Source organism: Tyto alba, unplaced genomic scaffold, assembly GCF_018691265.1.
Source record: "Tyto alba isolate M040663 unplaced genomic scaffold, T.alba_DEE_v4.0 Super-Scaffold_2, whole genome shotgun sequence".
Taxonomy (NCBI): domain Eukaryota; kingdom Metazoa; phylum Chordata; class Aves; order Strigiformes; family Tytonidae; genus Tyto; species Tyto alba.
In genome coordinates, this window is record NW_024881282.1 from 79,881,599 (window position 1) to 79,896,083 (window position 14,485).

Sequence of the window (14,485 nt, forward strand, 5' to 3'; positions counted from 1 at the left end):
GGTGTGACGGGTAACTGCAGAGTCATGGGCATGTGACAGGGGCCCTGCTTCACGTAGGATGTATCAAGATGAGATCCGGGGTAGAGAGAAGACTCTGGGAAATGGAGTAAAGGTTTGGAGCAATGTGCAGGGAAAAGAGACTGGAAGTGTGGAGTAGTTCAGGCTGCACAAGGCCATGGCAGATTTACTTCTTAGAGTGTAATTTAAAGCGTCTTCTCACTCTTGGGGCCCCATACTGTTTAAGGGTAACATTCTAGTATCAAGAGGACATCAATTCAGTTATGAACATGAATATTCCCAATAAAACACTGGTTCTGCTTCATGATAGGACTCTGAAGATCAGCACGAGTTCATGTCTGAACTCTGCTGAGATCCACAAATGAGGTGTTCTGTTAGTTGTGCTCCAAAACACCTACAGCCTCGCAGTGGGCAACACAGTGATGTATCAACACTGGCAACACCCCTTCAGAATAAAGGATGGAAATGCTCTACTTGGCTCCTTCCCTACCTGAAGGATCCAGCATTTGCCCATGTCACCTCTGCTCAACAGGAAAGTGCTCGTGCTCAATTCCCAGATGTGCCTGTCCCAAAAGCCCACACACAGCTCACCAAGCCATGGGCACTGAGCTGGGAAAGAGGTGCTCTCTTCTCACCTTGAAGTGGGCATGCAGACAAGGATGCGCATGTTGGTCAGGGCAAAGAGGATGCAAATGACTGTGAAAAGCCACAGGGGAAATGGTTTCAGTAGGTGACAATAAGCAAGACCACTCTCCCTCAGAGGTACTGTTTCAGTATAATGTGCAGGAGACAAAGAAAGACCAAAGAATGATATCATAAAGTAATAAATAGAAAAGTATAGGGTTACACAGGGATGTTTCTTTCATCTTTAGTACAATTTTCTGTAAGCCTGCATTTCTGATGCTGCATCCAACATTTATAGAACTCCTTAGGGTGATAATTACTGCTACTGATAATTCTAACAACAATAACACATGTCTAGCAATGCAACAGTGCAATGCATGGGTGGGTTGGCACCTCACTTAGTACAACAGGGTCTGGATTGTGACTGTTTCAGCAATACTAATACACTGTAACGATAGCTGAAATGTGAAAAAGAAACTAGAAAAAATACTGCTGTATTTTAATATAGCAATATTTGAAGCATCAAATCTATATTGCTATTTACAACTGTATAATAAGACTGCAAGGTAATCCTACAGTGAATGCTACTCAAGTGCAAGTGAATGCCTGTGGAGCCCACTGAAACTCGGAGATGAGGGAGAAAAGAAAGGTTGTCTACATGCATCTACAACATAGAGGAGATATACATAGGTCAGCTCCAAACACACTGCTTAAGGTTTTGAGGAGCAGCCAGGGCTGGAAAACGGAGCTGAGCAAGGGCTGCCAGTGTGACATTCATGGGAAGACTCAGATCTGTGATATACAAGTCAAGTTCAGCCTGAAAACTTTACGGGATTTACAAGCAAGCTTGGACCGGAGCCCAGTTTTGAGAAAAGCTGGACTCGAATAACAGTTTTCCTTTGGATTTTAGTGAGGCTCGAATCTGGGTTTTGAATTTTTACCTTTTTTTGAATCTGAAACTTAAGAGGGCAATACTACCCTGAAGCATGGGGAAGAAAATAATGCAGAAGTTACTCCAGGAGTTATGTGTTATTTACTAATTTCTCACTCTTGTTTCACCTAATTATTTATGGCTTAAAAAAGCATTTATATGCCAGGTATTTAATAAAGATGCAGAATGTTTAGAAATGTTGACGTCATCCTACAAATGTGTGGATATGAGTAACTGTGCTCAAATAAGTTCCCACTAGCTTTGATGGGAAAGTATGATTGACTTAAAACATAATACTAGCAGAATTTAATTTCTTGATACTTCTTCATCCTCCCATAATCCAGGAAAAAAAGAAAAAAAGCATGAACATAGTTTCATCATTACATTTTTAAAATCCATTTAAATCTCCTAAGCAATCAGTTCCTTTCCATTTGATAATTATACTATTTCTCTGTGCAGTAACATTTCAAACAATATATTAAGTATGTGGTTTATACTTAACAGTAATGTTGAACTGCAGATATTCTTATAATTTATCTATGTTAAGGTTCCTAAGATCTATTACAGCTGACAAGTCTTCTTTTTTTAAGCACTTAAATATAGACTTGAATGACAAACCATGAAAGTAAATCTTTCTACATTCTTACTTTACCTCATTCCAAATTTATTGCCTGTCGTATCTGACCAAGACCTCTCTGTGAAGGAGTGCAGGAATGACAGGGATTGATATAATGGGAGGGATTTTACAAAAAGTTTGCATTGCACCTACTTGGTGGACTTGCAGTGTTGGGTTTATGGATGGACTCGATCTTAAAGGTCTTTGCCAACCTAAATGATTCTGTTATGTTCTATTCTATTCTATTCTATTCTATTCTATTCTATTCTATTCTATTCTATTCTATTCTATAATTCTACTGAAATTACTAGGAATCTTTCAATTGACTGTGGTGGTCTGTATATCAGAAATAAAATTCCCCATTGAAAAAATTTGAAATTTATTTTTCATCAAAAACTTCTTCTCAGTTCAATATATCAGTAAGAAGTATTAATTTATGACCAAGCCTTTCTCTTCAATTTCTGGATATATTATTTACATTTTCATAAATTATTTATGATGTGGTGCATCCAGCATAAGAGACAAAGAGTTGGGCCTTCTGTCTCGTAACTGTAACCATTTTTCTTAAAAAAGACATATATTAAGTTAGAATAAGATTAAAAATTTTATTAATCTGGTTTTATAGTTGTACATAAACTCATTCTTCAGTAATTAGCATTGTCATAAAACTCTTGGAAAACAGTGGCAGTTTAAGATTAACATATACAGTGATCGTAGCACCTGTGTGAATAGATAGCATGCAATGACCAAGTGTCTTAAGTGTCGGGTTTGGGTTTTGTTTTTGGTTTGGTTTTTTTTTTTTTTTTGGTTATATTCAATAACTTAGTAGTGGCTGTTATTATCACTGACCCTAACCTACAGTGTGCTGAGTACACCTCACTTCTGTGATTGGGGTGACAAGCACTTTGCTAGGTGGAACCCCAAATGTCATTCAGTGCAGCCAAAATGTGCTTGCTGAAATGCTGAAAAAAGTATGACAGGGTCTTAATCAATGACACAGGGAAACCAAAATACCATTTTGTTCCTAGCATGTAGTATCTTCTTTACGTCTGTCTGTTACACAGGGCAGGAGGGGCTAAACTTACTGAATAATTCTCATTCTGTATGCTTGTGCAGGACTGCCTAGAAAGTGCAAGCAGCCTGGTCTCAATTTCTAATTTTAGGGGGGAATAAAACCTCTTATTGATGTCTGCACCAGATGGAAATGCAAGATCCAGCCATTGCAAGTGAGCTGAATTGTTTTACATATTTGAATTGGATATAATTTTATACTGTAAACTTTGTTAGCTACATCCAGCAGCAAGGTAGTCAACACTGTTTTGTTGTCACCCTTGTTTTCATTCACATTTGAGTAAGTGTGCTGAACCTAGCAGCAAAACTTTCCCTATCTGATATAATTGTTTATTTGTTTCTTGTTATTGTCAGATTTGAGGAAAACTTTAATCCTAATTCTAGTTTTGAGAGCAGGGATATATTCATTTTCACACTGAAAGATTTTTTGTTGGTTGTTTTTTTTTGACATTGCTGTCAAACCAAGAATAATTTAAAGATAGTTCAATATTCAATATTGAAACTTAGCACCCAGCATAATAAATATTTTCTTGGTGAATACCAAAGAAAACTATATTAAAACAAAGTGCCAGGCTTGTAAAACTTCAGCCATTCAAGGAGGAAATGTAATACAAAGTTTATTCAATTATCAATGATCCTGATACGTCTACGCAGGACACTGTAGCACTATGTGGAGATAGTAGTTTACTTCTGAAAGGCTCTATGTTCATTCTAACATTATTATTATGCTGCTGAGTTTGGAAGGAAAATTAAATTTTTTTGTTCAAGAATCACTGTATTGTATTTCACAATGTAATGTAGAAGTGCTCATTGTAAATCTCATATTGATGTTGTGACACTATTCACAGAAAACCATAAATGTCAGTAATCTTGCTGGAGGAAACCCTCAATTATAAATGTTAACTCATGGTATGTTCTGAGCTTGTAAAGAAATATAACTTCTAAGAACAGACTTATACAAATAGCATATATTTTATATAAGAATGGGTTAAATGACACAACATTTTTATATAACCTTGTCTATCTTCTACCCAGACCCTAATCTATTTTAACTTAATTTATTCCAACCCTTCCATTGACTTTAAGCAGATACAGTTCTTTCTTGAACCAAAAATACATACGCATTTCTTCTTTCACCTCCTAGATCAGACTTTTTTCCCCAAAATTAATCACTCAGTGAGATTCATCCTTACACCAGTAAAAGCTTTTCTAAGTGTAAGAATGCTACATTCCTGAAGTCTGGTATCTTGCAACTATATAGGACTAAAAAAATGGTACATTGTCCCACTGGAAGGAGAGCACAGCTTCTCTCTGAGGTGTCAATCAGAATAATGCTAACAAGCCACTTCCAGCCAAATTGAGTGAAGCCACCTCAATATCTCTTACCTGCTTAACCAATCTAGCCTAATTAACCAGGTGGTTATGAACGCTGCATTCAGAACTTATTGCTGAGATTTTAACTAACAGTATTTCTGCAAAAGGATGGATGTTGCCATGCTATCCATCCACCAACATTGCTCGTGGAAATTTAACGGGGTGAGCTAAAGCTTATGAAGAAAGGGGTATCTGACTCCCTTCTTTTCATAACATAGTTATTACGGTTCTCATTCTGCACATGGAGAGATATGCATGGACTACCTACAGGGAAAGAAAAAATCTTTCTTTTGTCCTATCCAATAAATAACAACAGTAAGTACTGTGCTTTTAATTAAGTTACTTGTTTTAGGGACTTCTATTCTCAGCTGAGAATTACAGCCCAAGAGCATGTGAATGTTGGTATCTTTGGACGAGATATTTTGCATGAACAAGACATGGTATTTGTTGGAGAATTGCCTCTAAGAACCTTTTATGGAGTAGTATTTGCATTCAGTGTTGGATCACCAACCTTCTGATTCTTTTAGCAGCTACAGAAAACTAGTGATGTCAGCTCCATTTGAACACAATGGACATAGACCAATGCTCCACAGAATAATGCATCCCATCCTAAAATAGGTGGTTGAGATGGTATCAGTATCCTGTTTGATCCACTTTACAAAGTATTAGTGAATATAAAAATAACTTAGAAGCAATATGGGGCAGGGAAGAGATGAAAAGAAAAAAAAAAGGAAATTAAATAAAAAAAGGAATGAAAGATAATAGAGGAAAAGTAAGAGTTAAGAACAGTAAAGTACATATCAAGAAAGAAGGGTATGTGTGTGGAAATGACAAAACAATAAATCTATATATCATAAAAAGAAAATAAAGTTTTAAAATAGAAAATGTGAGGTGGGGAAAAGTAAAGTGAAGCAGGAAAACAGGAAAATGAAGAGGAAAAAGACTGATTAAACACATGAGATAGTAAAGGGAAGGAAAACTTGGTGTTGAAAATGAAGAGATGCAGTTAAGTGGGAACGTTAACAAAAAAGAAAAAGGGGAAGGAGAACAGTGACAGAGGTTTGGTCTACACATACTAATGTTCACGTCCACTTATTTGTAAAAGATGGTATATTAGGAATCGTAAAGGTAAAAAGAAGATGCATATTGAGCAAGTCTTTCAGTATGTCAAGGGAACACACTGTGGGCTGGCAGGACTTTGTATGACCACGCTGTGCAGCTCAGAAGCCAGGTGGCCCCACTACCTGGGATCAGGCCCCACCTAATGTGCTTTGCCCCTAAGCAGAGATAATTAGCTCAGGCAATGGAGGCCACATAGCTTCTGGCTTAGGAACACAAGACCCACTGCTTGTGCTCAGGGTGAAGGCAGAACTCTCTCCTGTCTAATGCAATATACCTCAGTTGGGTAATACCGTGTGTCCTACATGTTTTACACCAACTGCAAAAATGATTTAAGGTAAATTTGAATCTTTTGTGTACCCATAGTTTCTAGTGAGAGAAGCTAGTGTGATAGATGGTAGGCTTTATGGAAGTACCTTTAAGAAATAATAAAAGAACAAATAAATATATAAAAGAACAAATAAATAAATAAAAGAACAAATAAAAGTCTAAGGGCAGATAGGTTACCTCATCTCTTTATGACTTGTTAAAAATCTTTAATTGGCAGTTCTTAAAAAATTCCAATTCAGCTTTTACAGTGAAAAGTTAAAGGATAAAAGCAGCTGTAGGTAAACTTGCACATCTAATCAGCCCATCCATATAATTAAAATGAAGGAATGGATTTAAGTTACATTTCAAGCTTCTGCTATCATTTGAACAATAAGTGAGTGTTTTTATGTTGTCTGAAGGTGTAAAATAAAAATTTTGCATTTGCTCATAATATCTATATGGGTCTAATTCTTTCCAGAATCATGCCCCATTGAACTATGTAATACTGATGTCATTTATTCATATGGGTTAATATCCCCTCTATTGTCCGAACTATTTCACAAGCCATAATATGTCAGTACAGTAATGTTAAGCCCCCTTGTTATAATCGGCTCTGCACAGTCTGCAGTTCTGTGCAAAGCAAAAAGGGCAGCTCTGTACAATCCACTCCAAATGCTGGGATTAATTATGTTGTAGACTTCATATTGCACTTGCAGATGTTATTAATTACTGACACTCCCAGTTTAATAGCTGTTTCCATAGTAACTATGAGATTTTAAAGGTGTGAAGGGAAATTAGTTGAGTAGTTGGTTTGTTTTTTTTTTTTTTGTTTTTTGTGGTTTTTTTTCTTTCTAAAAATGAGGGCAAAGGCAATTTAGCAAAATATCTATCTATCTATCTATCTATCTATCTATCTATCTATCTATCTATCTATCTATCTATCTATCTATCTATCTATCTATCTATCTATCTATCTATCTATCTATCTATCTATCTCTATCAAAATCCCCAAACCCTAAATAATGCAAGACAAACAAAAAGCGATGACACAGAGGAACATGGATGTTTTCAGAAGATACCAAGCAATTTAATAATTCCTTAAACTAACAACCTGCTTTCACTCAATCCTTTTAAATTTAATCCTAGTTTGCACTTTTTGGTACAATCTAGAAAGTTCAGTGAAATCAGAATGCATGCAGTGCAAGTGAACATGGAGCTCCGTCTGTCTCCAGCATCACAGATTTACTAGATATAAATATGCTACCAGTGGTGTTTGTTTAGAACAAAAAGGTTTAAAAAACATAGATCTTTATTACTTGAAAGAATGAAGACTTAATCATAAATGTCATATCTTATGTGAATTATACATTTAACACGTGACTCTGTCTCCTCTAATTGAAATACAGCTTTTTACATCCACTGCTCAGCATATTTACAAGAACAAGAGCAAAGTGTATCAGCTAACACACTGCATACCTATTATTATCTTTGAGTCACCTCCAAATTCTGTCTTCAGACAACACTTGCTGTTGATTAAAAAGTATTCTGAAAACATTTAGGTAGAATGTCCTGGTAACTGGAGATATGGGTAGTTTAATATTTACTCTCCTCTGATATCGGAAAATAAAGTGAAAATAAAAGCAATTACTGATAAATTACAAATTATTGCAACTTGAAACTACTGTGTGAAAAAAGGTGAAAATTATTTTGATATTTCAAGATGATACACTGAAATAACAGAAATATTTCCTTTTCAAAGGACTTTCCAGGTATTTCTTTACATTTATAACCAATGGTTCTTAAAGATAATTAAAACTGAAAGAGAAAACAGAAATTATGCTTATTGACAAAATCCATACTTTCTTAAAAAAAGGAACATTTTTCACTTTGGGAAACTGGTAGCATTATTTCTCTGTAAATAAATGTGGCGATCATTATCATACTCTAACTCTTAAAATGTCTTATGAAAATTATAACAATCTGAGATGTATTTCCATCAATAGCTGTGATAGAAAATGTGCCTTTAGATGTCCAATTCTCTCTCCCTTGAGTACAGAAAAAATTTCCCTCACTTTGAAACGCAGATGACTGACTCCAGGAGTACCACAAGAATTCTCCCCTTTTTATTACCAAGGGAAGCCCATTATCAAGTCCCACATACCCATCCATGATCTGGGTGTGAAATACAACTTTTCAAAGCAGATAATAATCTGTCCTGCGCACTGCTGAGATCCTGGTTTCACAGCTTTAGTAGGTCAGAAGTGGCGCCCAGTTTGTGACTAATCTGCAGAAGGGTACGCAGCACCTCAACTGCTTGTATGTATTAATAGTCCAGTATTTGAAATTGTCATCAAAACAACTACTTAAAGCACATGGTAAGTAATAATAATCCAGGGTATAATAAAATAATTAAACATATAAAAATAGAAACTGTAAAAAAAAATAAAAGTCTCTTAGCGTTTAAGAGGATAAATCTGGACTGAGAATTTTCCTTTTATAACACAGATCAACATTTTCCCAGTGAGCTGGGAAATTCCTGTAGGACCTAAGCATGTTCTGCCTCCCACACAACACTTTGCTGCAGAAATCCTCTTTGAAGAAGAAAGCTCCTCTCCACAAGGAACTACTGCTATGTTCTCATCTGCCACCATGGAGTGGATGCCCAGGTGCACTGTCCTTGAGGCCAGCTGAGCCACATCTTGCATGATGTCCTACAGAAAAGTCACCTTACCACCGCCTCAGAGATTGCCTGAGACCAGGCTGAGGCACCTGCTAAGGAAAAGCAGCAGCAGCGGTAGATGGGACCACTGTTCATTATTCCCTGGAAATAGAGTTCCTTTGTTTCTTTTTGACCTTGGAAATTTCTTCTGCCCTTGTCTAGCCTTTTCTTCTGGCCAGTCTCCCACGGTCTGTTTTCTAGGCACAAAAAGAGATGAGAGGGAGATGTTTTTTTGAAAACATGAAAAGTCTTAGGAAAACATTGAGAGGAGAACATAACCTTGACTGTACCTGGGTAAAGGAGGCAGAAAAACTAATGCAGGGTCAGAAAAATGAAAGGAAATGGATTAATTAAAGCATACTAAAAGAGTCTGAAGATGAAAAAGGAATCTAAGTGCTAAGTATTTTTCTTTCTAACAGAAGATCTGCTGAAAATCAATGGGGAAAACATGGCTTATATTTGTGTGGCAATTTGCATATTAATATTGTGATAGCATTATGCAATTGTATATAAGACAGATTGGGTAAATAAAGGCTGTGACCAAGTATTTCAGCGTTTCCCCCACGTCTATTCAAAATAAAACTGTCAGAATGTCACACTGTGGGCTTGTGCTTGATTTGTTTCCAGTGTAACATTAATTGATGTGTATCCATGTTTTCATATGTGATTTACAAACTCTATAACTCAAAGGGTGATTACAGCCAGGCTAGCAATCTGGATGCCAAGTCTCATTTCAGCGAACTGTCCTGGATATTTCACTCTAGAAATCATGGCTTTTTAAATGTGTGGGATACAATATTAAGCAGTGGCAATCAACAGTACAGTTTTCTGTTGGTGTAGCGGGAGGGAGTATTTTGAAATAGCTAGTGCATCTGCTTGGTAGCTATTTTTTTCTCTAACTGAAAAAATCTCTAATGTTTCAAACAAAATACCCACAGAATACCCAGAAATGTAGAAGTCTTCACAAAGAACATTCTGTTTTTTTAAAAAAAAAAATCTATTTTTTTCAAAGCAAACAAAAGGAATAGAAGAAGAATATATACAACCAGTAAAAAAGAAAAAAGAAAAAAAAAAAAAAACAACAACCAACCAACCAAAAAAAAAAAAAAAAACAAAACAAACCCCAATTTTCTTCCCTAGTAGTTCAAAGATTGCTTTGCAAAACTCTTGGTAACCCAGAAATTTTTGAATTATAGTTTCATTCCAATACAATATATAGTGGCTCAACTGTGACCCTTAAATACCAAGGCTATAATAGGAATGGTGAAAAATTCAAGCCCATTATTGTAATACCCTGTGTTACTGTAATATCATCTAATCATTTCATGTTCCATCTAGTTTTCTATTATTATTTCATTTGGTGAAAGATACCTAACAGGAAAAAAAGTTAGAGGCACATTTTTAATAACTGTGTTGTTAAAGGAGCTGTAGAGAGTTTGTGTGTCAAAGAGAAAGTAATGTGGTTGTAAGTTTATTTGATTGAAGGCTACTTCCAGTACAGGAGCTTTACAGGTTAATGTGTCTTTGTTATCGATCATTTCAGCTCACACATCAAAATCATCTAGAAGATGGTATTAGTATTGAGGAGCAGAGTACTAGAAGATGGGTAAGGATCATTACTATAATCCTGTGGAGTGAAAACTGGTACACATTGGCCACAGACACGTGGAAGGAACCAGGATCAGTAAATTATTTATTATACTTTAAACAGAAATACTAGTTCATTATTTCATACATTGAACATTCTGTCTGAAAACTGTGGATATAAATATTTTGCTTTATCCAACTTTTAGGGGAGCACCATTGCCCTCTTTTCACCAAAGGGCTATGTTGTCATTTCACGGGGATCCTGTGCCAGTTCAATCCTCTGTTCAACATAATCTCAGGATTTGTTGCATAGTAACTCTTTATGAAGACACTGCTTTAAAATGCCTTTAGCAACAAGTACAACTGTCTATGAGCAGGAGAGGGGTCAAGTCTACTACTTTTTATACAAACTCATGTATTTTGTTCCTCACTATAGCACTTGACTTATTTTTCAACAGAGCATTTAAATGATGTGAAGAATACTTGTTTGTATTATATATATTTTCTTATTTTCTTTTTCATCTGTTGTTTTATCCATATAGTTTTGCACTAGAAATCCAAGCACACCTTACTCTTCAGTCAGAAGGTGAGGAGAGGAGCCCAGCCTCAGGCTTTTCAGTCCTACAGGCAACATGAAATTTTGATGTGGAAGTAAAAAGGTTTCTTAGCAGATGAATGAGCTCATGAGGTTCTAAATGAGGAAAATAAGTGGAAAGTATTAGTGTAGTTCTGATGTGGCAAGAAGAGTGAGATAAATCATGAGAGGTCAGGTTTGGGAGACAGAACTGATAGAAGGCAAGTGGGCTTTTGAGGAGGTTTGGGGAGGAGAAATGAGACTGAAGAATTTGAGGGAGGAGATAGGAAGTGGTATCTTTCCCTGATACTTCTAGTAAGCATATTGCTATGTCTAAGAAATTAAATTGCTGCCCTTGGCCTTCATTCCAGATATTTAACTGGTCTTTAGATATCTTTGAACTATATTATGCATGGAATGTCCTGGATGTTGGGAATGAAGCCTTTAAATTTACTAAATATTTGGTGGAAATGTAGAGATAAGAACAGATCTACAGATACAGTTGCAGCCTTATGTACACCAAGTGTTCAATGGTCCATCTTCAAAGTGCTAAAGTCTTGTTCTGTTTGTATCTATCTGAGCAAATGAAGATGCAAATAATTAAGATCAGGTCATCTTGTGGCTTGGAGCTTCCTGCCAACCGGAGATAATAGAATTAAATTCTTGCTAATTCTGCTCTATGAAATTAGGTTGTTAGGAGTTAGCAAAATATGCTCAGAAAATGCTCTGTTCCTGAGGTCAAAAAGTTTTAGAATAAAGTAAGTATTGCCAAAAATCAAACTGAAATTAAAACAAGAACCAGAGGTTTCACTACTTTCATAAAGGAGACAAGCAGAGGCATTGTACAATGAAGTTAATAAAAAAGATGACATAGCTATGACACAGCCTTTAAAACAAAAAAACTACTTCTTTCATGCTGCTGAACTGAGTTTTGTAAAATGCTTCAGAAGAGATTTTGAAGGTAATTAAAGACAGAAAAAAATGTGATAAAATACAACATGGGTTTAACAAAGACTTACTTGATCGTCCTGGATTAAGCTGATATCTTCCTTTCATTTTCTGGACAAGGGAAATGAAATGCATCTAATCTACTTGGACTTTTACAAAGCATCTGATACAATTCCACAAGGAAAGTTATTAGCTAAATAGAGAAGCTAGGGATTAGTACAATAATTTTAAAATGGGTAAATAATAGACTTCAAAGAGAAAAAGTGAAATGTTGAGGTAAAATGTTTGCTAGACAATTATCTTGAATATTAGATTAGAGATTTATTCAATCTAATATTTTCATCAGTAATCTTGGCTCATGATATGCCATTGTTCTATTAAAATTTAATGATGACACAAAGGAATTACTGGTATGGGAGAGAGTCAAACATCAAACAGGATGAAAAAGATGAATGATGATGGCAGTAACAGATTAAGAAGGAAATCATGACTTTAGAGACTAATATGAAACAAATATTTCCTGGACATATTAGCTGATTACAGGATGACTATGATCCATTAGTGTTATATAGATGCAAAATAAGCAAATATAAATTTGTAGTCTGTTTCTGTTCCTCTATTATTTTTATAAAGCACTTGAATTCAGGCTGAGTGTGAAAAACCTGAAGTTTGAACCCTGTTTCTTGTGTTCCCATGCAGATATAGCCTGTGAGATCTCATCCTGACTGTGGAATAAGCTGATGGCCAACCATGTTAAACAAATAAATTCAAACTTGAGCAAGGGCTAGGAAAGGTTCCTGAGGTTAAATGTAGTTGCTTTTACAAGCTGGGGGCAGATAAGGAGTATGTCCACTCTCTGAAAATGTAAAAACAGACATAAAGGAGAGAAGACACATTTTAGCTAATGAATAATGATGGTATAAGGATAAATGGACACAAATTAGTCATGGATAGATGTGAAGAGGAAAATCAAAACCATCAGAGCAGTGAGAGTCTATGAGGGCAAAAGAGAAGGTGTGTTTCCAGATCATGAAACTGAAACAGCAGTGTAATTGCCCCTTTGCCCAGATCAGTTTCTTGTTTCATTTTTATTTCCACAGTGAGTACATTTTTCCCTTAGCATCAATAACACCATTCTTCAGTAACATAGATTACTTTGCTAAGCCTCTCCAGACAGTAGAAATTTAGTATAATTTCTCTTTTAACAGAGTTCGCATTTGCTGTTCTCTGCCTACCCTCCAGTTTTCGTGTTTATGCTCTTTTTCACTGTGCCAGTTCACCCTCTTAATGCTTTCCTCTGCTTCCTCATATGCACTTCTCCTTTTTCTGTATTATACTGTTATGTTTCTTCATCTCATTAATTTTATTTTTTATTTTCTTTCTTTTTTTCCTTTGTCTATTTTTTCTTTTTCACTTTTACTTTTTTCTCCTTTCTCTTTTCTTTTTTTTTTTTTCTTTTCTTCTTTCTTAACAAAGCTTTGCACCAAAACAGATGAAATATCATTTCTTGCTCAATGCTGTAAAAAGAAACTCTGCTGCAGGATTCTCCGTCATCATCATATAACAGCCTTAAAACTTCCAAACATAGGACTAGAACAGGAAGGCAGAATGAATACTACCTCTTGGATTTTTTCAAGCATAAATTGTTTTAATTTCTTTTTCTCTATTATCCTTATTATCTAACTGTATCAGTGATTCACCATTCAATTTAATTGCCTAGCAAAAATGCTCTGAGTCCTTTCTGCTTTATGTTTGCCAGCCCATATGCAGCCAGCAAAACCCAGAAGTACTTTGCCCCCCCTTAGATCAAACCAAACCATTGTTTGCCCTCAATATTTTCTGACACTTTCTTAAAAACAGACAGATAAAGCTTTTGTCCACCAACTTCTCAAACAGATACATTTCTCAGGAGTGGAGAAAAGCTGGGAAAATATGGATGCTTACTCCTTTATTTTTTTTCACTGAATCTTGACAGGACAAAATGCTCTCCAAGATAAGTTGTTTAGCCCTTTTATCCTGATTTCTTCTAGCAAACCATTTAAACAATTTGGCTTTCAAATAGATAAATTACCATTAATACTATTTTGGGTCAAGACGGTTGTTTGGCACACTCGAATGCTAAGTCAGCTCCCGGGCTATGTAAGCAAAGGTTGCTAAGATTCAGCTATAAACTGACATTCTTTCAGACTGAAGTCAGAATGTTAACTTCAGTAATATCAAATACAATATCTATCTTATTTTAAAACTAAAATGTGAATTTATGCAAGCCCAAATAAGGATGACCAGTTATTTTTATTTCAGAGGGATTAGACGCTCAGAGAGGAATTGCATAATTACTCTGAACACATCATGAGTTATAAATTGTTAACAGCTCAGTTCCTGTCAGAGCAAGGTCTCCTCTCAGGATAGTGATGGGAACTTGGACATTTCCCTTCAGAAAGAGGTTTCATATCTGGTTTTGTTCCAGGTAAGCACGAAATCCCAATCTTTCAAAATGTTCCACATAAATGAATGATAAGTTAGAGCCAGATAAACAGTGGTTTGATTTTACATTTAAAATATTAACATTGATGAAAAATGCAAATGCAATACTGA